This window comes from Scyliorhinus canicula, chromosome 8, assembly GCF_902713615.1.
Source record: "Scyliorhinus canicula chromosome 8, sScyCan1.1, whole genome shotgun sequence".
Classification (NCBI taxonomy): domain Eukaryota; kingdom Metazoa; phylum Chordata; class Chondrichthyes; order Carcharhiniformes; family Scyliorhinidae; genus Scyliorhinus; species Scyliorhinus canicula.
The window spans coordinates 117278327-117304245 of record NC_052153.1 but is presented as its reverse complement, the minus strand read 5'-3'; the positions used below and the strand labels follow the sequence as shown (position 1 = coordinate 117304245).

The window sequence follows — 25919 nt, the reverse complement described above, 5'->3', positions numbered from 1 at the left end:
CCTCCCATCCATTGATTCCATCTACACCTCCCGCTGCCGGGGGAAAGCGGGCAGCATAATCAAGGATCCCTCCCACCCGGCTTACTCACTTTTCCAACTTCTTCCATCGGGCAGGAGATTCAGAAGTCTGAGAACACGGACGAACAGACTCAAAAACAGCTTCTTCCCCACTGTCACCAGACTCCTAAATGACCCTCTTATGGACTGACCTCATTAACACTACACCCATGTCTGCTTCATCCAATGCCAATGCTTATGTAGTACATTGTATATATTGTGTTGCCCTATTATGTATTCTCATGTATTTTCTTGAATTCTGTTTAATTCCCTTTTCTTCCCATGTACTGAATGATCTGTTGAGCTGCTTGCAGAAAAATACTTTTCACTGTACCTCGGTACACGTGACAATAAACAAATCCAATCCAATCCAGAAGGTTTTCCTGTCATCGTCCATTTTTCCCCTTTCAGAAATGATGCAATTCCCTTTTGAAAGCCTGAATTGACCCAGCCTCCACCACACTCTCAGGCAGTAGAGCATCCCTGAGCTGTCAATGCAGACACCGCCTGACCCTTTTGGTGGCAACTGACCCGTCACAAATCAGAGAGCAGAATGGAGGCACGAGACGACAGGACGGGCATTCCGCTCGGTCTCTGACGTCAGGGGATGCTGGCGCCCAACGCGCGCATGTGCACACCACAGCCCCGCCCCATGATTGCAGGGAGTGGCACGTCTCCAACAGTGAATGGTTTGAAAATGATCGACTTTTCTTTTTTTTTTGCACGTTGCACGCTGCGTGGACAGCAGCTCGTCAGCTGCATTTGCGACGACATGGCTCAAAGGATGAAGATAAGCATTAATCAGTGAGAAGCCCGAAACGTCCACAGGAAAAGGCAGGCACTGCCGCGCAGGCGCACTGGCGACCAGCTGGAACCTGGCCGTCACCGACCGGCATGCTTTGTGCGCACCGCCTGGGAACGGCTCTCCTCGACCAGTGGTAAAAGTTAAAAAGTCAACCGCTTGCAGGATTGATCCATGTTTCCGGCTCGGGGTCTAAACACCGGGTACTCGGTGTTCCAGGGGCGCGATTTTTGTACTTCACTCGGTTATTGATGAGGTAGGCAAGCCTTGGTCTGTGTGCAGACGACAAACAAGCCTGGCCGATCGATCGGAGGGATCGCCCTCACATTCCCCAGTGGGCGACCCTGGCCCGCCTACCGCCTGAACGCCCTGGTATCTGTGAACTGATCACTGACCGGACACCGATAACACTCGTCCGACTGCCCGGCCCATTGCCTCTGTATCCTGGGCTGTACTGTTATTTGGCCCGACTGTGATTGACTGCTGTTTGTTTATCTGTAGTCATAGCCTGCAACTTCATGCTCAATTTTACTTTATTTAGATGAGATGCAGAATCTTTTCTTATTGTGGGTTATTAGTGTATAAATGCTGTCTGATTTAAATTACTTGCCAAATATCTCTTTAAATGATACAGCCCGTGCTCAAATGGTTGCTCTGATGGAACAGTTCATGTTTTATGAAAATATTTATCTTAAAAGAATCTTTCCTTCTGATAATTGTCTGCCCACATTCTTTTTGCAACTATTATTCACTTATAAGTCTGTAACTCTTTACCCACGGAGCAGATTAGATTAATGGCATTAGTCTGTAAATCTTCAGCAAATTAGATGATTTGATCAAATTAGATTAAATTTATGGGGCCAAGGGTAGTGGGTGTGAGAAATGAAAGATCACAAGTTTAATTTGGGGTAAATTGGAGTGAGAGATTACAGTGATAGGGATGGATGAGCCTGTTTTTATTTAAATTGGTTCCTGCCCCCATAGTTACTCCAATATAGGTGAGCAAGAATAGGGTTGATGAGTGGAGATGCTTTTTGATACGGTCAGTCAAGTTTTGGATGAGTTTCAATGATCACGGAGGGTGAAGAATAGATCAGTTTGCCATGTCTGGGGAAGCGAAAATAAAGGTTTCAACACAGACTGAGGATGTGGGTACTGTTACCAGATTTTGAAATGCACAGAATATGGACATGGAATGTAAACTGACAATCAAATCGGCCATTGGGGTTTCTGATATAATAGTTGAGAATGGGGTTCAGGTGTGTACTCAAAGCATACCTATACCAGTATTTAACTGAAAGAAATGGCAGCTCATGCAATACTGCATTGACAACAGATTCAGTTGAGGCATCTAGACAAATGGTGGAAAATGAAAACTGTTGTCATCAGAAGCTTGTTCTACCACCTTTTGTATGATGGAAGCAAAGAAAAATGAGGAAGAAAACAGATCATAGATAGGTCTTCATGAATTTCAGGGGTTATACAGAAATCTGCTGAAGGTGTTCTGTTACAGTTGCATCGATAAGACTGAAATTGAGGGCTGTTCTTAAAGGAGAGATGTTGGATGAGGATGGTGGTCTGTGCCGAAGGCTTTATGGAAGGGGAAACTGGGAAATGCATTCCGGTCACAGTCATGGCAATTTCATTTATACTTTGGTTTGAGCTACAGTGCTGTGGCAGGGCAGAAACCTGATTGAGAGGTTTTGTGAAAGATGGTGGCCATCTTCCGAAGGCAAGAGGTTCAAGGCCTTTGGAGAGAACCTAAGAAAAGCAGAATTAGGCCATTTGACTGCTCTGCCAGTCAGTAAGATCATGGTGGATCTGATTGTGGCATTAACTCCACTTTCCTGCCAGCTCACTATAACCCTTGACTCCCTTGCAGACCAAAAATCCATTTCACTCAGCCTTGAATATATTCACTGACCTAGCCTCCACTGATTTCCGGGGTAGAGGATTCCAAGGATTAATGACTCGTAACGAAAGAAGAAATTCCTCCTCATTTCATATTTAAATAGGAGACCCCTTATTTTGAAGCTGTGTCCCTTAGTTCTACATTCTCCACTAGGGGAACATCCTCTCAGCATCTACTATGTCAAGGCCTCTCAGAATGTTCCATGGTTGAGTAAGAGCACATCTCATTCTTCTAAACTCCTATGAGTATAGACTCGACCGTATCTAATTTTCTTTTTAAGGTGAACCCTTCATCCCAGGAACCAACTTAGTGAAACTTCTCTGATCTTCCTGCAGTGCAAGTTCATCCCTCCTTCAAGGAGACCAAAACATACACAGCATTTTAAGTGTGGCCTCATCAATGCCATGTACAGTTGCATCAAGATTTCCCTAACTTTATATTCTTCCCCTTGCAATAAAGGGCAACATTCCATTTATCTTCCTAATAACTTGCTGTTTCTGCAGGCTAACGTTTTGTGATTTGTGTACAAGAACAATTAGATCCACCTCTAAAGCTCAGCATTTAGCAGTCTGCCTTTATTGAAATATTGTTTGCTTTTCTGTTTTTCCCACAAGTGGGCAACTTTCATTTTCCCACATTTTAGTTCATCTGCTGTGTTTCTGCCCACTTACTTATAGCCCTTTGCAGACTCTTGGTGTCCTCCTCACAACTTGTTTTCCTACTTCTCTTTGTATTGTAACCACATTTGATAACAATACATTCTGCCCCTTCATTCAAGTCATTAATATAAATAGCTAAGTCCCCAGCACTGGTCACAGATTACAACCAATTTCTTGCTGGTTTACTCTCGTTCTTCAACTCATCCAAATCGTGACCTCCTTAATCCAATGACCCATTCGCCCGTTATTCCTGTCCTTGTCAACTGACAATTGTTCCTGATTCCTGAATGTCTCCAGTTTAAGGAGCTCATGCTTATTTATATATATCACTTTTGTGACCTTGCTGCTCCCCATCACGATAACTAACAAGTCTCTTCACCGACTTCCCATTCCTCTGGCTCTCGTCTCTAATCGTCCAAACCTCATTCGAACTTCCTCCATTAACTTCACATGCTTTTCTGTCCTGCAGGCTCTCATTAAAACCAGTCCCTTTGACCAAGCTTTTGGCCACCATTTCTAATATCTCTTTTCCATGAACCCATTTACTTGTCATCTTGCAAATTTGTGAAGTGCTGTGAGATGTCTTTCTATGTTAAAGGCTATGTAACTAAGTTGTTGTCTGTGTTGCTGGTGCCACAGGAACACATACTTGGTGCAGTTGTGAGAAAATGCTGCATTATTGAAGGTGTTGTTAGATGTTAAATCAAGGTCTTGTCTGAAAACTGGTTGTTTAGATCCCATTTCAGAAGTGTAGTTTTCTGTCTTGATAAACTGCCTGTGTCAATCAGTACCACCAAATGTAGATTAACTGGTGGCTGGTCTTAATGCTTATCAGATATTATGTGCGTATTTTTGTTACATTTACAATTCATTACTTTGAAGTGAAATTTACACGTACTACTTTTAGATCTCAAGTATAATAATTTATGAATGCAAATCTTTGTTAGAAACTCTGAATTGAGTTTTCAACAGGTGAAGTGTTAACCTAATTCAGAGGAAACTTATGTAATTTACTTTTAGGTCAGAAAATTAGCAACATTTTGATAGATTTGAAAGCATTTTTAGCATAATTCGATATGGGGAAGGGATGAGTGTCAGAAAATTATGTTTTGGTGGAAGAAACTCAATTGCACCAATCATCAGTGTTTCATTGGGACATTGATTTACATGGTTAGGATATGAAAGGAAGTATAATTTTGTTTATATTCATTCATGGGATGTGCGCATCACTGGCAAGGCCAGCATTTATTGCCTATACACAATTGCCCTTGAGAAGGTGGTGATGTGCCACCGCAACTGCTCCGAATCACTACAGTCTTGTGTGTGAAGGTGCTCCCACAGTGCTATTGAGTAGGGAGCTCCAGTGATCATGATGGAGCGGTGATATGTTTCTCAGTCAGGGTGGTGTGTTAGAGGGAAATTCGCTTTTTCTTCCAGGTGATAATAGTTGTCTGTTTGAGAGTTGCTGTCAAAGAAACGCTTGTGAGTTGTTGGAGTGAGAGTATCTTTTAGATTATCACGTTGCCCTAGCTTTGGAGGGAGTGAATGTAGTGCCAAGGATTTGTGTTCTCAAACTCCCTGCATCTCTCGCCAAGTTGTTCAAGTTCAGCTACAGCACCAGGATCAACCCAGTAAAGTGGAAAATTGTCCAGGTATGTGTTATTGAACATAGACTGATGGGGTAGTAATTGGAGGCATTAGATTTGTCCTTTATTTGGTTATGGACAGGGTGCGATCAAGTGGTCTGCTTTTTGCTCAATGGTCTCAAACTTTGAGTGTTATTGGAGAAAAAGTCACTTAGGCAAGTAGTGTACCTCATCATGCTCCTGACTCCTAGCCTGCAATGCTCACATCCCGTGAATAAATAAAGAAAAAAACACCCTCTGACGTGCTCTTGTAGCCATTATTATGACCCTGGACCATACCCTCAACAGTGGCGAGGACACTTGTCTGAAACCCCAATATTTTATTTTAATTTTGTAAGATTGAGGAAAGGATGCCTCGCTGCAGGAGTGAATTCACGCAAAATAGCGATTATGGTATATTAAAACAAACCTTATTACTAACACAGTATTAAAATATCTTTAACATCACACAAGCAAATAGTTTACAATTGCCCCTTAAACAATGCTAATCAATACAGTAACACATTAAACCTTAAACTGTAAACTTTATTTTCACATAAACAAACCCATCTCAGGTCACCATCCACTTTTAAATACAGATAGCAGACCCAGACATACTTGCTTAAAAGATGTTCTTTGAGACTGTTTTAAGAGATAGACTTGAATAACAATGTAGGATCTCTAGATGAAGTGTTCAGAAGCTGTCTTCATGGTTTGACTTCCAGGAACCAAATGAATAATCTCTGCTTCTCTACTAAAATGCCTGGTACACTAGCTCCTCCCATTAGTTACATAATTTTACCAAGCTGAAACGCAATGGCCGCAATTCTCCAGTTGTCAGGATTAATTTTTCCTGCTGCCAGTGTACCTTCATGAGCTTGTTTCTTGGGGGTGTGGATGGTTTCAGTGGGAAGTCCCATTGACATACAGTAGGAAGGTACTTTTCCGCCGCCAGCGAATGGCGAGTGACGAGAAACGTGCGTCTGTGGGAACCGGAGTATCTCGCCCAATGTCTACATCTCTCTGCTCCCCAGGAAACGCTCTTAATCAAACCAAAAATCCATTAGCCAAGCTTTCCGATGCCTTTAATTACACTTCCAGCTCTCAAAAAGTGTAACTGTCTTGCAAACCCGGATTTTTAAAAAACGTTATTGCAGCAGTCATACATGCACTAACTCAGGCTTTTATCCTTATTGCACCAAATCCATATGAAACAACATACCTGAAATTCCTACCACACCATCATATTTATCTGGTTGATTCAGTTACGTTTGTGGATGTCGAGGGTGTTGGATTCAGTGATGGTAATGTCATTAAACAAAGGAACAGTGGTTTAACTTAGTCTCTATTCATGGAAATGGTCATTGTTGGGCACTTGTGTGATGCAAATGTTGCATACCACTTATCAACTCCAGCCTGAATATTGTCCATGTCAGGTTGCACATAATCATGGATTGAGAAGTAGAAAATGGAACTGAATATTCTGGAATCATCAGTGATCATCCACACGACTCTATATGATGGTGGGAAGATCATTGATGAAGAAGCTAAAGATGGTTGAATGTAAGGGCATCCTTTAGCGATGTTCTGGGACTGAGATTATTGGCCTCCTTCAATCACAACCACCTTCCTTTGAACTAGGGAACATTCCAGGCAGTGGGGAGTTTTCCCTCTGATTTCCAATAACTTCAATTTTGCTCGGACTCCCTGATGTCACACTCAGTCCCAAATGCTGCTTTGATTTCGAGGGCAAGCTTTCTTGCCAATGTCTGATGAGGACAGGAGCTGACTGGTCCTGGTGAAATCCAAGCTGTGCATCTGAGTGTCTACAGAATCCCTATAGTGCAGAAGAAGGCCATTTAGCCTTCGAGTTGGCACCAACCCTCTGAAAGAGCACCTCACACAGGCTCATTCATGACTCAACATGGCAAGATCTACAGAGCTTTGATCTGATGTTTTGGTTGTGGGATTTCTTAGCTCTGTTTATTGCATGCTACTTCTGCTGTAGGTAGTCCTCTGTAGTAACCTTATTAGTTGGCACATCATGCGAGATATGACTGGTTCTGTTTAAGTTATACTCTTCTGCATTCATGTTTATATTTTGTTAAAATATTTTTTGGTGTAATTGAGGAAAGGAGGCTCAAAGCTTGGAATTTTTAAAGCTCGATTGTCCTGAATTGATGTTGATCAAAATAATTCAACATTTCCATTAACCATTCTGTTTCTGAATTTGATGTAGGGAGCAGAAATAGTCTATTTGGCCCATCTGGTCTGTTCCACCAATCAATAAGATCATGACTGACCTGATATAATCCTCAACTCCACTTTCCTGCCTTTTCCCCATAACCCTTGTTTCCCTTACTGATTCAAAATCTGTCTATTTCAGCCGGGCGCAGACTTAACGACCCATCCTCTACAGCATCTGCAGTAAAGAAATCCACTGATACACTCCCTCTGAGAGAAGAAATTCCTCCTTCCATCTCTGTCTTAAGTGGGAAACCTCTCACTCAGATTATGCCCTATGGTCCTAGACTCTCCCACAAGGAGAAACAACCTCTCGGCATCTACCCTGTCACACTCCTTGCAAATCCTACATGTCTTTGTAAGGTTGCCTCTCATTTTTCTAAACTCCAATGAGTACAGGTCCAACCTACTCAACCTCTCTTCATAAAAAATTCCTCCACACCCGGATCAACCGAGTGAACCTTCTGGACTGCTTTCAATGCCAGTCTATTTTTCTTTGGATAAGGGGACCAAAACTGTTTACAGTATTCCAGGTATTGTCTAACTAGTGCCTTGTATAGTTTTGGCAGGACATCCCTATTTTTATACTCCATTCCCTTTGAAATACAGGTCAGCATTCCACTTGCCTTCCCAATTACCTGCTGAACATCCATGCTAGCTTTTTGTTTTTTATGCACGGGCACCTCCAAATCTCTCTGTGCTCCCACAGTCTTCCTTCATTTAAATAATATTCAGCTCCTTTATTCTTCCTACCAATCTTCATAACTTTAGATTTTTTGACATTATAGTCCATAGTCCATTTGTCAAGTTTTTGCCCACTCACTCAACCTATCCCTTTGTAGACTTGCGTCATCTTCACCACTTGTGCCTTCCCATCTATTTTTGTGTCATCCGCAAACTTTGCAATGGGACATTCACTCCCTCATCTAGGTCATGAATATATATAATTAATAATTGCGGTTCCAACACTGATTCTTATGGCACTCAACTTGCTACAGGTTACCATCTTGAAACTGACCCCCTTATCTCCATTCTTTGTCTTCTATTTTCTGGGACACTTTCTGCTGCATTGACGACTCACTACTGTTAGTGAGGAGTGCTTTGCAGGGTAAATGAGGCTTGGTTTACTATTTCCAGTGCCTAGATCGATGCTGCATGGCTCATGCAGTCCATTCCTTTTTTAGACTTAATAGCAGTTTGGTGCACCTGAGTGGCTAGCTAGATAAGGGGGCACTAGGTCAGCCCCATTGTGTGGGTGTGCAGTCACATATAGGCCAAACCAGGTAAGGATGGTCAATTTCTTTCATTAAATTACGTTACTGAAGACAATCAACAATGGTTTCCTGGTCATTATAACTCAGATTTACTTTTTTTAAATTCCAGAATTATTAATTGAATTAAAATTCCAACAGCTGCCTTGGTGGGATTTGTACCTATGTCGCCAGAGCATCAGAGCCTGACTTTTGTTTATCCTCACTTCCCACTGCTCCCACCACTTCTTCCATCCTGCTCACTTGACCGCTTCTTACCCCTTCTACCTTCCTGTTCTTGTGATAGCCAGTCCCATATTCTAACCGTTTTGAATAAAGCAACATCTGAATTTGTTTTTGGATTTATTCTATTTTAATCTTGGATTTATGTTCCTTAGTTTTGAACTTCTCACAGTTGGAAATATATGAAAAGATAACTTTTTATATAGACCTCTATACGGAAACCTCTGTCTTTTATTTTTTAGAGAAAAGAGCCCAGTCTGAGTCTTTCCTGATAGTTGTAAATGGCATAGTCGAAGAGCTGAGAGGAAGGAACAATTGATATGAACAGACATGTTGAGCATTTTGAGGATGTAACTAATTCTGGATTAAACTTTAATTCTCTGTAGTCATGTTTGAAAAGATTACACAGAATTATAAAAAGGAAGTGGATAAACAACCAATTACTCATAGATATGTTGAGTTACATTTGTAACAAAAAGCTCTGACTCCCAACTATACTCCAGTAAAATATAAAATTAGTTCAAGCTTAGCAGTGTCACCAAGCAATTGACAAAAAAAGTATTTCGACAACCTCCTCATAATTGTTCAGGAAGACTGAGTAGAGCATCGTCCATGATTTGTTTTAGTTTCCACCCAGGCGACGTAAAATAACTTTCTAGAAAAATGTAACGGACAATTGCCAAAACTAGAGCCACTGTTGTGGATTTGTTTTTAATTGTACCTGTTGGTACAATTATTGTAAATATGTTAATGGAACATTCATAGCTCCAGACTAAAACATGCACGTGTAAGTGCATGTTGTCACAGCAACTCTGACTTCTTTGGGGCTCAGTTGGCTGGATGACTGATGTGGATTAAATTAGTGCTAACACAATGGAGTTTGATCCCCATTCCGACTGGGGTGGGTTCAGGACCTGTCTCCTTGCTCTACCCATGGTGGAAATTGTGACACTGTGGGTTGGAGCTGCGTTCAGACACAGAACTGGAGAATAATATCCATATTTGAAAGAAATTAGACTGTTTTTCATCTTTTCCCAAAAACTTACTATGAGACACGTGTTATTGTGTTCATAGCTGAATTGATATTGGATTGGATTTGTTTATTGTCACGTGTACTGAGGAATAGTGGAAGTATTTTTCGGCAAACAGCTCATTAAGTACATGAAAATAAAATAAAAAGAAAATACATAATAGGGCAACACAATGTACACAATGTAAATACATAGACACCGACATCATGGGTGAAGCATCATACAGGAGTGTAGTATTAATCAGGTCAGTCCATAAGAGGGTCATTTAGGAGTCTGGTAGCAGCGAGGAAGAAGCTGTTTTTGAATCTGTTTGTGCGTGTTCTCAGGCTTTTGTATCTCCTGTCCGATGGAAGAAGCTGGAAGAGTGAGTAAGCCTCGTGGGAGGGGTATTTGATCATGCTGCCTGCTTTCCTCAAGGAACGGGAGATGGAGTCAATGGATGGGAGGCAGGTTTGCGTGATGGACTCTCTGAAGTTTTTTGTGGCCTTGGGCCGAGCAGTTGCCATACCAGGCTGTGATGCAGCCAGATAGGATCCTTTCAATGCTGCATCTGTAACAAAAAACAGAGTTAATGTGGACATGCCAAATTTCCTTAGTTTCCTGAGGAAGTATAGGCGCTGTTGTGCTTTCTTGGTGGTAGCGTCGATGTGGATGGATCAGGACAGATTTTTGGTGGTGTGTACCCCAAGGAATTTGAAGCTGCTAACCATCTCCACCTCAGCCCCATTGATGCTGACAGGGGTGTGAACAGTACTTTGCTTCCTGAGGTCAATGAGCAGCTCTTTAGTTTTGCTGGCATTGAGGGATAGATTGTTGTCGTTACACCACTCCACTAGGTTCGCAATCTCCCGCCTGTATTCTGACTCGTCGTTATTCGAGATCCGGCCCACTATGGTCGTATCGTCGGCAAACTTGGAGATGGAGTTGGAATCAAATTTGATGTTTTCAAAGTACTTTCAAATTCTGCTTAAAATAGCTGTTAAACGTGACTAATAATCTATTCACCATGACCTGCAAACCTTCTAGCTGGTCTGATGTTAGGAACAGTCGGAACTAATAAGTTGGTATGGTTTGGAATTTAAATCTTTTTTGCAGAAGCAAGAGTGTTTAGTTGCATGATAAAAGGATTTTGGTTTTACAGTTGTTTGCAATTTCGTACTTGTTTCTTAGAATCTAGGATAACGTGATCTTCAACTCAAGATTAATTGTAATGCTAAACATCTAAGCTCTTGTCAGTTTGGAAAAATGCAGCTCACAATTGAATGTCTCCTTGTGTTTTTTGTAACTCTGGTCCCAACTAAGTTGTCCTGCAGCAATATTTTGATTGGCAAAACAAATCCCTGATGGTGATTTTGCTGTTTTGAAATTCAGGACGTTTCATTTTTCATTTTTGCAGTAACTTATTTTGAAGGTTTTGTTTTCCAACTTTCCCCAACACCCTTTCTCACCAATGTTTTTCTAATTCCTGAACTGCAAATGATTCTCATTACGGAGGGGCTGGGCTTTATGCGCACTTTTGGCTAGGCATTTTGTACCTTGTTCAAGTTTATGATTGCCTCTGAACCTAGGCAGTTACCAGCCAAACCTAATCCTACCGTACTCAGTTTTTATATAAACTCACTTGTTAATAATTGCTGGTCAATAATCAGGGGTGGGAAGTTGAGCATTTTTTTTATCTTCTAACTGTCAACTCGGGCATAATCAAAATTTCAAAACATTAAAATCACCATCAGGTAGTTGTAGGCCTGGCTCAGTTGACACCTGTCTGAGATCAGACTGAACATTCAGAAGGAATTTAATTTATCCTATGTGGTTTAATTGCTTCTCTTGATGTTGCAACATTGCTTCTGGAGTCCCTCAAGGATCTATCCAGAAGTATATTTTGCATCTGTAGGCTGTCTCTCAGCAACAACTTCTGAAAACTCAATCTTCAGTTTTTCATATGTTTGCTGATGACATAAAGCAGAACCTCAGTACCATGTTTCTCTGCCCTGCCACTGCTGCCTCTGATTTGTCATGTTGCTTGGCTGACATCCAATGTCGGATGAGCAGAAATATTGGCCGACTAAATATTGGACCGACCAAAGCTGTAGTCTTCAACTTCCGTCTCTTTGCTCACTATCTACATTGGCTCCAGTTCTCACTGCTTCAATTTTAAAATTTCTGTCTTTTCCTTCAAATCCTTACATGGCCGTGTCCCCTCGTTGTCTCTGTAGTCCTCCCCAGCTTTGTGATGCTCTGATTCTGCTCTGTCCAGTTCTATCATCTTGTAATCCCAAATTTTCATTGATCCACTTTCGGTGTTTGTGCCTTCAGCTGCTTCAGCCTAGGCTCTGGAATTCCCTCCTTAACCCTTTGTCCCCATCTTCCTCTCTCTTAGATGCTCCTTTAAAACTTACCTCTTTGGGAGTTCAAGTCGCAATTCATAGACTGCCTCTGTGGTGCACTATTGAATGACTGCTGTATTGTTGGCGGTGTCATCAGGATGATAGATTAAAACAAGACTTCATCTGCCCACTCAGGTGAATGTAAAAGATTCTGATGGCACTATTTGAAGCAGGAGAATTATTTTGGGGACCTGACCAATATGTATCTCTCTGCGACAAGCAGTAGATTATCTGGTCATGAATCTGCTTTCTGTTTATGCAATCTTGCTTTCCACATATAAGCTATTGTGTTGAACAACATTACTTTTGAAGTGTAACTATTTAAAAAAAAAAAAAAAAAAAATTTTTTCACCTATTTTTCACATTTTCTCCCAAATTTAAACCTAACAATAAACAATAATCAGTAACGAATGTAATGTCAATTCCCATATCAATAACAACGGTCCCATCCTACCACCAAACTCCAGACATTGGCCCGCATGTTAGCATAAACAAATGACAAAGGAATCAGGAATCACCCATAGTCAACATTAACACATACGGTCCCCCTCCCTCCAACCCTCCCAGCTCCCAACCCATGAATTGTAGAACCCCTCCATCCTTCCCCTCAGTTCAAATTTGACCTTTTCAAGCATCAAGAATTCCAGCAGGTCCCCCCACCACGCCAGTGCACGGGGGGGGGGGGGGGGGGGGGGGGAGAGGTTGATCTCCACCCCAACAGGATCTGCCTTCGGGAAATCAACAAGGCGAAGGCTACAACATCTGCCTCCGCACCCATTTCCATCTCTGGCTGGGCCGACACTCCGAATATGGCCTCCCGAGGGTCCGGGTCCAGTTTCACGTGCACCACTTCAGAGATTGCCATAAGCACCTCCTTCCAGTAATCCTCCAGCTTTGGACAGGACCAAAAAAATATGAATATGGTTTGCAGGGCCCTCTCCACAACGTTCACATACATCTTCTACCCCCTCAAAGAGCCGGCTTATTCTCGCCCTATACGCCACCTTCAGCTGTATCAGTCCCAACCTCGCACACAAGGTGGAGGCGTTCACCCTCTGGAGCACCTCACACCAGCACCTCTCCTCCGTACCCTCTCCCAACTCTTCCTCTCACTTTGCCTTGATCCCTTCCAGGCTCCTTCTCCTCCTGCAAAATAGCCCCATAAACCGCCGATACTACCCCCTTCTCCAGTCCTCTATCGTCAGCACCTCCTCCAGCAATGTGGAAGCCGGCTCTACTGGGAAGCTTTAGAACATAGAACATAGAAAAATGCAGCACAGAATAGGCCCTTCGTATCTTTCTGGCAAAGTCTTGAACCTGCATGTATCTAAATATTTCCCCCTGCTTCAGCCCATATTTCGCTCCCAGCTCCTTCCTTCAATCCTGCAAAACGACACCCAAGAAACAAATCTTTTAGTGTCCTAATTCCTTTCTCCTCCCATCTCTGAAAATTTCCATCCCACTTCCCTGGCCAAATCTATCGTTCCCCCGAATCGGCATTTCTCTTGACCCTGCCTCTAACCCAAAGTGCTGTCGAAACTGCCTCCAAATTCTCAACGGACCTATTACTGCCGGACTTCCTGGTATCTCACCCTGGGCCATCGGGAGCAGCGGTTTTGCTAGCGCCTTCAATCCCGACCCCCTACCCAAACTCTCCTCCATTCTGACCAATTGGGAGTCAACCCCCTGACCCAGCTCCGTACCTTCTCCACATTCGCCGCCCAGTAATAATACATCAGGTTCGGAAGACCCAAACCCCCTGCCTGCCTTCCTCTCTGTAGTTGCACTTTTTAATTCTGGCCACCTTCCCTCCCCATATGAACGAGGTATTCATCCCTTCAATCTCTCTTTTAAAAAAAAATAAAGAAAAAAAAAATACGTTGGCAGGGAAATCGGCAGACATTGAAAAATAAACAGCAATCGCGGCAGCACATTCACTTTAACCGCCTGTACCCGACCTGCCAATGACAGAGGGAGACCATCCCACCTTGCCAGATCAGCTTTCACCCTCCCCACCAAACTAGAAAACCTACAGAGTGCCCCCCCCCCCCAACCCCCACCCCCTGCACTATCCCTTTCCATACCCCCAAACCTCTTAATGCGATGGCCAACGGCGCATTCGCGAGTGCAAACAGCAGGGGGGACATAGGACATCTCTGCCTAGGTCCATGGTGGAGAGGAAAGTATTCTGAGCTGATGTTATTTGTGTGGTCACTGGCCCTCGGCTCCTTATACAATAGATTTACCCAGTCCTCAAATCTTCTGGGTCCAATTCCAAACCGCTCTAGAACTGCCATCAAGTACCCCAATTCTACCTGGTCAAACGCTTTCTCGACGTCCAATGCCACAACCACCAGTTTCTTTCCCCTCCGCCGGTACCATAACCACTTTCAATACCTTCCTAATGTTCAAAAAGAGCTGGCTCCCTCTCAAGCCCCGTGTGATCTTCACCTATCGCCTTCAAGACGCACTCCTCTAGCCAACCTGCCAGGACCTTCACCAATATCTTTGTGTTTAAAAGTGATATGAGCCTATATGACCCACACTCTGTGGGATCCTTATCTTTCTTAAGTAACAGAGAAATTGATGCCTGCCCTAAAGTTTGTGGTAACACTCCCTTCCCTATCGCCTCCTCAAACATCCCCACCATCAGCGGTACCAGCTTATTTTTGAATTCTTTCCAATATTCCACCGGAAACACATCCGGCCCTGCCGCCTTCCCCGACTGCATCCTCCTAATCGCATCCTTTATCTCCTGCTCCACTATTGCCCCTTCTAATGTAGCCCTGTCCCCCTCCCCTAACCTCGGGTACTCCAGCCCATCTAGAAATTCTTGCATCTCCTGGCCTCCCCCAGGTGGCTCTGACCTGTACAGCCTCTCATAGAATTCCTTAAAGACCTTGTTAATCTGATCTGGAGCTATCGCCAACTTCCCTGCCCTGTCCCACACCTGGACCCACCAATGAGCCTTCTCTCCATGCTCGTAAATTGCCCCCTTTGCTCGTCTGAATTGTTGTACCTCCTTCCTGGTAGATAGTTGGTCAAAGCTCACCTGGAGTTCCTTCCCTTTTTCCAGCTGCGCTGGGTCCCTATCTTCTCCTGTGTACCTTCAGCATCTCATCTATTACCTGCTGATATTCCAACCTCTCCTTTTTGTCTAGCCTAGCCAAAAAGGGAATAGTTAAATCTGAAGTCTATCTCTTGGAGATTGCAAATCATTCCTAGATTTATCCCCTTTGTCACTTTTCATTGTCTGAATTTGGGCTTTCTCTCTTTTGTGGTTACAGAGGAGTCCGGAAAGGAGAGTTAAAACAAATGGTTTATTGCTTAAGTTGTATGCAAGTAACAGTTCCTGGCCCAGCTACTCTGCAGCTTGACTCCTACCTGGGCCGGTCTTTAATGTCCAGAATTAACTATCCTACTGTTGGGCCTCCGCCCTCAACGGAGGAGCTCATACTCCACGAGGCTCACGGGGAGATTAATCGGGTTGTTCCCCTGGGTCTCATGGGGGTTATAACACACTCCCTCCTTTATTTCTCTTCCTGTACCTAATTTGACTAATTCCTTATTTCCTGTTATTCCTTTTTGTTTCTTTCCCTCGCGTTAATCTCACTGAGAGTTAGAAAACTAGTCCTGTCATTCACAAAGGTCCTACATGCTTTTAACTTCACTGCCCTGTTGTCAGCCCACGCTTCCTGCAACTAATGATACAAAAGGTTTTTGAGTTGAACGATTTGGGGTGGGGGTAAGAATTATTTTTTTTCTTCAGCTGCATTCTGCCATACAGATAGTCGGTCTTTACCCATTCTCCAGATAAATGTAATTTTCTGAGCTATATCTTCAGCTCTTTTCATTTGTTGATTCAGCTCACAGATAAACATTCATTTGATGTACGTTTTGTTCGTGTGTTAGCTTAATTTTCAGGTTTGAAATATTTCATAGAATTTACAGTGCAGAAGGAGACCATTTGGCCCATTGAGTCTGCACTGGCTCTTGGAAAGAGCACCCTACCCAAGCCCGCACCTTCCACCCTATCTCCATAACCCAATAACCCCACCCAACACTAAGGGCAATTTTAGACACTAAGGACAATTTAGCATGGCCAATCCACCTAACCTGCACATCTTTGGAATGTGGGAGGAAACCGGAGCACTCTGAGGAAACCCACGCACACACGGGGAGAACGTGCAGAGTCCGCACCGACAGTGACCCAAGCCGGGAATCGAACCTGGGACCCTGGAGCTGTGAAGCAATTGTGCTAACGACAATGCTACCGTGCTGCCCTAAACATTGCAGAAGTATTTTTGCCCTGGTGGTTTATATTTTACAAATGGTTCATTCTGGTGTTTCAGTTCTGGTTTTTAGTCACATTTTCTTCAGAGTTGCATCTAAGAACGAGAGTGAACCTTTATATTCCCCATTCTGGATGTGTATTTTGTTTACTAGCTCCAACACAAGTTCCATTATGATGTGTAAAATCATATATATCACAGAAAGAGGCCATTTGTCCCATTTTGTCTGCCAGAACCTTCCAAAACTATTTCCACTGCACTGTATGTTTGCCATATCTTTGCTTGAATGTATATTCCTGTATTCCATTTTCCCATTTTGAGACATAATGGTCTTTGTTTTAATCACTTCCCATTGCAAAGCATTCCCTGCTCCAGCAAACCACCTCAGTCTACAGACCTTGCTTTCAGCGACCATTTTAAATTGATAGTGGAAAAGGTCTCTCGCTATTCAATTGATCAAACCTTGATTAATTTTAGACTTGAGAAAACAGAAGAAGGAAATGCTGTATCAAATAGTGGTTTGGCCACAAACTGAGAGACAAATTTATTAAAATAAACAGTGGCAAAGTCTCTACGGTAATTTGCACTTTTTACAGAACTATCAATTCCTTTTTGTTCCAGAAAATAAGAGAAAATTGTTTTTGCTGATATTCTCTATACTAATTGTGTATGGAATGCTTCTCACATTGCCCGAAGGAGCTTCATGCCTGCCCTGTGGTCTCTCGAGCTGATGATCTGAGATATGTAGCTGATGCTCCTAAATTTTATGTTGGAATCAAAAAAATATACTCAAATAAAACTGACAATCAAACAGCAGCTTGAAATGTTACTCTTTTTAGATTGTTAGCAGTTTCCGTTCTTTGAACCCAATTTCAACAGACCAGCAAAGAAAATGGCAAGTGTAGAGAAAAAAAAAGGATTTTTTGTGTTACAAAATGTTACGAAACTCCTGACAATAGTCTCTTGGTTAGCTCGTGCTCTCAGTTTTTCCGCCTGGCTTTAACATATGTATTGAATGCCAGTAGCCATTATGTCCACTGTTCTCTAGAGTACACTGCAGTTTTACACACACCAGTATAGAAAACACTGGAATAATTAAGTGAACAGTGTAGATTCCCCAAGAAAATAGGGATGAAGAACAATAATTTTGAGCAAAGTTAAGATATTGAGATAACTTCAACTGAAGCACAGATGGCTCATAGACAATTGAAGTGAATTTTTCAGAATTATGAAGTTTTTTATGAATCCAGAAAAACATTCCTCTGTTTGGAGAATCAGTGATTACATATTTTGCCATGGGAGGGGGGGATAGTTGAGATAACGATTGTTATGTCTTTTAAGAGGAAACTAGATAAATATTTTGAACCATATGAAGGTACAGTGGGATGAGATTGTTAAGACCATGGAACTGACTGACTGTCTTCTGTAGCCTTGACCTTTATCCTTGCTTGCTGATGTAAAATGGCAAAGCACATGCAACTTTTCGCAAAAGTGCACATTCATATCACCATTCCTTCACAAATTTAATTCTGTTGGGGGAAAGCTTTGAACTTTTTAGAGCATATTTCCTTCCAACTCATCAAGGCCATGAGTTTCAGTTTGGCTGTTGTGGTACTCTGAACTGGAAGTCAGGAATTGATGGCAAGCTATTGGACTGAGGGAGCACTGCATTTTTGGAGCGTGGTCTTTCAGTTGAGGCTTTCGGGTGCCACATAATATAATAATAATCTTTGTTAGTGTCACAAGTAGGCTTACAACACTAATGTAGCTCTATTTGAAGAATACAGTTCTCATGGTATTTTAGCCAATATTTATGCCACTAGTATCATCAAAGCCAATTAATTTATCATCATCTGATTAACTGTTAGTGGAAATTTGAGTCAAAATTTGTGCTGGATTTGCATGCATACCAACACTTTCATTCCTTGACTGAAATGCATTCTGTGATGGTGAGAATGTGGGCGATTCCATATTTTCCTTTCGGTCCTTAATGCAGCTTGAGCAAAAGATGAGGTTTCTCTCTGAAGTAGTTTATTAAGCTATAATCGGCATTTTTTTTGTTGGTTGGCCCCACAAAGAAAAGAATCTTAAGAAGGTAGTGCGATTACATGTTTATTTTGAGATGCGTTCGCAAAGTCATGCAATCGTAGTGTCTGTCTTGTTGCTCGTTCTGAGTTAGTTTGTTTAACACTCCTCCAACAGAGGAAGTGTGCTTAACACTCGCTTGGCTCTGTTTCTTATTTATATGCTCTGGAGTCGCCAGGTGCCATAAAAGACACCGTCACAAGCATCAAGGTCAAGTTTAAAGCTATACACCAATTAGTAAGTCCAAACAGTTAGAGTTTATTATAACAATTATAATAAATACTCATGCACACGCTAAAGACTAACTTACTTCTCTACCATTAAACGACTAATACTTATCTAAGAAGGAACAGGCAAGGTCAGGGAACAAGGCCTTCGTTCCGTTCTGGTCTGCAACTTCTTGATACTACTGGTCGGCACGGGTATAAGTAATGCCTGGGTCAAGGTAGCGATCGTCGTTTTGGCACTTACTTATTGATGGCTGCTGCTTGACGGCTGGTGTAAAAGACAGGATTCTGGAGGCTGGAGTCGGAGGCCGGAGACAGGAGACCGAACCATGTGCGGGACCTTCTTTTATAGGTCCCAGGAGGTCCGTGCCCCTTGGGGTGGGCTTCCTCACCTGCTGGGGATCGATTGGGTCTTTTCCCAATCGATATGGTTTGAACCCCCCCCTATCCTCGGGTCGTTCCTTGATGGCTGGGGTGGTTCTTGGGAATCATTGTCCTGGCTTCCCTGGCTCCATCATGTCTGCTTCTCTATTGAAAGTATCGATTGATACTTAAGTGTATCTATTGTGCCCGGGACTGTCCCGGTATCACCTCATTAGTATGTAGATTGTTTTCCCATTAACAGCACTGCCTGAACTCTGCAGCTGTCGGGAAACCGGTTTTTGCAAGTGTCCCAATGCTGAATGCTTCTGCAAGCTGTTTGCTCTTTACTATGTCTGTTTTTCCCTGCATTCTTTGCAGTTCTCCATTTTGTATACTGGTGTCCATTTTAGATGGCTACAGTCTTGATTCGGTTTACAAACAGGAATAAAATCTCTGGATTCCACAAGGTAACACGTTCTTGCAAATTGTCAGCCAAATTTAAATTCCCCATTTGAATTTCTATCATCATGCTTAATGTCAGTTCACTCGGTGACGTTTTGGTTGTAAACCTGTTCCTAATTGCTTAACTTTTTCATTTTGGAAATCTTGCTTCACTGAATCATTTGAGAGAATTTTTTCACACAGCAGAAAAGGATGAAGAATAGACAATTCCTTCATTTGACTATAGAGTCGTGTTTCCTTTACAATGACTCATGCTATCTCACATGCCCAGCTATTTTTTTTGCACCTCAACAAGATTACATTTGAACAATCTAATTCTGTTAACCAAACAATAAGTCCAATTTGCTGACGACCTTGGATTGAATTTGCTTTTCGAAAATCTGATCCAGGTTTGTGAACAGAATTTTCAGATTTTTTTTCATGTTCAGCTGGGCACAGGAGAATATAATGGTGGCCAAGATTCTTGAATCCTCAAGGTTCATGACATTAACTGGTTTCTCTGGATTCTTCACTAAAAGGTTTGGATATGATTCATTGCACAGGGTTCCCTTAATGATGGCTGGATCAGCCTGGCTATTTAAACTTAATCTTGCCCAACTCTCTGACAATTGTCAGACTGAATTATAAAAAGGTCTAGAAATGCAGTCCAGCCTCTTTTGGAAGATATGGAGACCCAGTCAAAATATGGCAGCATTTGTCTGAAAAGTCAGATCGGAGTGGAGGTTATTCACTGCTTTGAATATATGAGACTTCTTTAAGTTCCCAAAGACCACACTAGAACATAGAACACTACAGCGCAGTACGGGCCCTTCGGCCCTCGATGTTGAGCCGACCTGTGAAACCATCTGAAGCCTATCTGACCTACACTATTCCATTTTCATCCATATGTCTATCCAGTGACCACTTAAATGCCCTTAAAGTTGGCGAGTCTACTACTGTTGCAGGCAGGGCGTTCCACACCCCTACTACTCTCTGAGTAAAGAAACTGCCTCTGACATCTGTCCTATATCTACCACCCCTCAATTTAAAGCTATGTCCCCTAGTGTTGGTCATCACCATCCGAGGAAAAAGACTCTCACTGTCCACCCTATCTAACCCTCTGACTATATTATGCGTCTCTATTAAGTCACCTCTCAGCCTTCTCCTCTCTAACGAAAACAACCTCAATTCCCTGAGCCTTTCCTCGTAAGACCTTCCCTCCATACCAGGCAACATCCTAGTAAATCTCCTCTGAACCCTTTCCAAAGCTTCCACATCCTTCCTATAATGTGGTGACCAGAACTGCACGCAGTACTCCAGGTGTGGCCGCACCAGAGTTATGTACAGCTGCAGCATGACCTTGTGGCTCCGAAACTCAATCCCCCTACTGATAAAGGCTAGCACACCATATGCCTTCTTAACAGCCCTATTAACCTGGGTGGCAACATTCAGGGATTTATGTACCTGGATGCCGAGATCTCTCTGTTCATCTACACTACCAAGAATCTTGCCATTAGCCCAGTACTCTGCATTCCTGTTACTCCTTCCAAAGTGAACCACCTCACACTTTTCCACATTAAACTCCATCTGCCACCTCTCAGCCCAGCTCTGCAGCTTATCTATGTCCCTCTGTATCCTATAACATCCTTCAGCACTATCCACAACTCCACCGACCTTCGTGTCATCTGCAAATTTACTAACCCATCCTTCTACACCCTCTTTCAGGTCATTTATAAAAATGACAAACAGCAGTGGCCCCAAAACAGATCCTTGCGGTACACCACTAGTAACTGAACTCCAGGATGAACATTTGCCATCAACCACCACCCTCTGTCTTCTTTCAGCTAGCCAATTACTGATCCAAACCGCTAAATCACCTTCAATTCCATACTTCCTTATTTTCTGCAATAGCCTATCGTGGGGAACCTTATCAAACGCCTTACTGAAATCCATATGCACCACATCAACAGCTTTACCCTCATCCACCTGTTTGGTCACCTTCTCAAAAAACTCAATAAGGTTTGTGAGACATGACCTACCCTTCACAAAACCGTGTTGAGTATCGCTAATCAACTTGTTCTTTGCAAGATGATTATAAACCCTATCTCTTATAACCTTTTCCAACATTTTACCCACAACTGAAGTAAGGCTCACAGGTCTATAATTACCAGGGTTGTCTCTACTCCCCTTCTTGAACAAGGGGACAACATTTGCTATCCTCCAGTCTTCCGGCACTAATCCTGTCGACAAAGACGACATAAAGATCAAGGACAAAGGCTCTGCAATCTCCTCCCTGGCTTCCCAGAGAATCCTAGGATAAATCCCATCTGGCCCAGGGGACTTATCTATTTTGACATTTTCTAAAATTGCTAACACCTCCTCCTTTTGAACCTCAATTCCATCTAGCCTGGTCGACTGAACCTGAGTGTTCTCCTCGACAACATTGTCTTTCTCCAGTGTAAAAATATCCATTTAATGCTTCCCCTATCTCCTCTGATTCCACACACAACTTTCCACTACTATCCTTGATTGGCCCTAATCTTACTCTAGTCATTCTTTTGTTCCTGATATACCTATAGAAAGCCTAGGGGTTTTCCTTGATCCTATCTGTCAACAACTTTTCGTGTCCTCTCCTCGCTCTTCTTAACTCTCCCTTTAGGTCCTTCCTGGCTAACTTGTAACTCTCAAGTGCCCTAACTGAGCCTTCATGTCTCATCCTAACATAAGCCTTCTTCTTCCTCTTGACAAGTGCTTCAACTTCCTTAGTAAACCACGGTTCCCTTGCTCGACAACTTCCTCCCTGCCTGACAGGTACATACTTGTCAAGGACACGCAGTAGCTGTTCCTTGAAAAAGCTCCACATTTCGATTGTACCCATCCCCTGCAGTTTCCTTCCCCATCCTATACATCCTAAATCTTGCCGAATAGCATCATAATTGCCTTTCCCCCAGCTATAATTCTTGCCTTGCGGTATATACCTATCCCTGCCCATTGCTAAAGTAAACATAACCGAGTTGTGATCACTATCACCAAAGTGCTCACCTACATCTAAATCTAACACCTGGCCGGGTTCATTACCCAGTACCAAATCCAATGTGGCCTCGCCCCTTGTTGGCCTGTCTACATACTGTGTCAGAAAACCCTCCTGCGCACACTGCACAAAAACTGACCCATCTATAGTACTCGAACTATAGTATTTCCAGTCAATATTTGGAAGTTAAAGTCCCCCATAACAACTACCCTGTTACACTCGCTCCTGTCAAGAATCATCTTTGCAATCCTTTCCTCTACATCTCTGGAACTATTCGAAGGTCTATAGACAACTCCCAACAGGGTGACCTCTCCTCTACTGTTCTTGACCTCGGCCCATACTGCCTCAGTAGACGAGTCCTCAAGTGTCCTTTCTACCGCCGTAATACTTTCCTTGATTAACAATGCCACACCCCCCCCCCTCTTTTACCATCTTCTCTGTTCTTACAGAAACATCTAAATCCTGGAACCTGCAACAATCATTCCTGTCCCTGCTCTACCCATGTCTCCGAAATCGCCACAACAAGGAGATCCCAGGTACCAACCCATGCTGCAAGCTCACCCACCTTATTCCGGATGCTCCTGGCGTTGAAGTAGACACACTTCAAACCAGCGTCCTGCTTGCTGGTGCCCTCTTTCGAACTTTTAACCCTATCCCTGACCTCACTACTCTCAACATCCTGGGACTACAATTTAGGTTCCCATCCCCCTGCTGAATTAGTTTAAACCCCCCCGAAGAGCACTAGCAAGTCTCCCCCCCCCCCCCCCCAGGATATTGGTACCCCTCTGGTTCAGGTGAAGACCATCCTGTTTGTAGAGGTCCCACCTACCCCAGAATGAGCCCCAATTATCCAGGAAACCAAAACCCTCCCTCCTGCACCATCCCTGTAGCCACGTGTTCAACTCCTCTCTCTCCTTATTTCTCACTTCACTAGCACGTGGCACGGGTAACAACCCAGAGATAACAACTCTGTTTGTTCTAGCTCTCAACTTCCACCCTAGCTCCCTGAATTTCTGTCTCAAATCCCCATCTCTCTTCCTACCTATGTCGTTGGTACCTATGTGGACCACGACTTGGGGCTGCTCCCCCTCCCTCTTAAGGATCCCAAAAACACGATCAGAGACATCACGAACCCTGGCACCTGGGAGGCAACACACCAACCGTGAGTCTCTTTCGTTCCCACAGAACCTCCTGTCTGTTCCTCTAACTATGGAGTCCCCAATGATAAGTGCTCTGTTCCTCTTCTCCCTTCCCTTCTGAGCAACAGGGACAGACTCTGTGCCAGAGACCTGCGCCCTATTGCTTACCCCTTGGTAAGTTGTCCCCCGCAACAGTATCCAAAACGGTATACTTGTTATAGAGGGGAACGACCACAGGGGATCCCTGCACTGCCTGCCGGTTCCCTCTCCCTCCCCTGACGGTAACCCATCTACTTTCTTCTTTTACCTGAGGTGTGACTACCTCCCTGCAACTCCTCTCAATAATCTCCTCCGCCTCCCGAATGATCCCAAGTTCATCCAGCTCCAGGTCCCGAATGCGGCTCTCGAGGAGCTGGAGTTGGGTGCACTTCCCGCAGATGTAGTCAGAAGGGACACTAGAAGTGACCCTTTCCTCCCACATTCTGCAGGAGGAACATTCAACTGCCCTAGCCTCCATTCCCACTGAACTAACTTCCCAACTACTGAAAAATAAAAATAAAAAACTTGTTAGTTTAGCAATCCAACGGACAGAACTTTTTTTTTGGTTAGAGGAGGAGGATGGGTGGGAGACACTACTTAAGTAGTGTTTCGGGTAAAGCTGTCACTCGAGAACAGCCCCTTCACAAACCACCTTCAACTTACGCTGACAGCACTGCACGTATGCAAATCTCCCCGGAACAGCCAATCAGAAGCTCTGCTCTGCTGCCCTGATGCTCGCCTTCCGTCGAACTCCTCGGGTCACTGATGCAGGTGCACCTTCAACTTACGCTGACCGCACTGCACGTATGCAAATCTCTCCTGAACAGCCAATCAGAAGCTCTGCTCTGCTGCCCTCTGCTCTGTTTAAAAAAACTGTTTAAAAAAAATAAATAAATAATCAAATGCAGTATGTTCTTGAGCAGCAATTTGTTTGTGTGTGTCAAATCTTTAATAATACCCTTTCATCTTATTTCTGAAGATCTATGTTTTGCTAACATACAAACACTCTTTGTCTATGGAATCACAATCCTGAATTTAATACATATATATTTATCTTAATCTGTCATAGTGCAAAATGTATTCTCTGTGTGGAATTATTGTGTATTTAACCCCACTTGTGAAATTAATTGTCAGACTATAAACATTTTTGAATATTGGGTATGGGCCACAATCGTTCAAAATGTTGACACCTCCAGAAATAGTTCTCGATGTCAGTCATAGCACAATGTTATGACCACAGCAGATGTTACTGCTGAACAAGCCAGACCACTGATCATAATTTTTAAATTGTGAAATGAGGTATAGCTACTGACCCCAAAAGCATAGAACGCCAGTAACATTTTTAGAATTTTAAAAATTGAAAGATTTATTGAAAAGATAAGGAACACACAAGATTTAAAAAAATATATTTCTTTATTCTCCTTTTTCACATTTTCTCCCAAATTTACACCCACCAACATTAAACAATAATCAGTAACAAATATGTCAAACCCCATAACAATAATAACGATCCCATCCTCCCACCAAACCCCAAACAGTAGTCCCCATGTTCACATAAACAAACAACAAAAAGGAATCTAGAATCACTCATAGTCACCATCGACACGCACAGTCCCCCTCGCCCCCCCCAACTAATGTTCGATGTTGTCCAGTTATTGAAAGTGCATGATGAATTATGCCAATGAATTGTAGAACCCCTTCATCCTCCCCCTCAGTTCAAACTTAACCTTTGCGACAGATCCCCCCCCCCCCCCCCCCCCCCCCCCCCCCCCCCCCACACACACACACCAGGGCACAGGGTGGAGAGGTTGCTCTCCAACCCATCAGGATCCGCCTTCGGGCGATCAATGAGGTGAAGGCTACAACATCTGCCTCCATGCCCGTTTCCAACCCTGGCAGGTCCAACATCCCGAATATGGCCACCCGGGGGCCCGGGTCCAGTTTCACGTGCACCACTTTAGAAATCACCCTAAAAACCTCCTTCCTCCAATCGGGCGATGTTCACATACACCTTCTACTCCTTCAAAGAATCGACTCATCCTCGCCCTCGTGAGGTGTGCTCTGTATACCACCTTCAGCTGTATCAGCCCCA

General features: G+C 43.2%; 1 protein-coding gene across 4 annotated transcripts in view; it reads left to right on the top strand.

Annotated features, from left to right (window-relative positions):
- The first annotated feature begins 710 nt into the window (after positions 1-710).
- Positions 711-25919, top strand: part of fer (fer (fps/fes related) tyrosine kinase) — a 364060-nt gene continuing 338851 nt past the window's right edge. For 3 of the 4 annotated variants that reach the window (XM_038805141.1, XM_038805139.1, XM_038805142.1), the window contains exon 1: positions 711-1115. The gene's annotated coding sequence lies outside the window, so the exon portion shown is untranslated. The remainder of the gene's footprint in view (positions 1116-25919) is intronic. The other variant, XM_038805140.1, reaches the window with a different exon arrangement.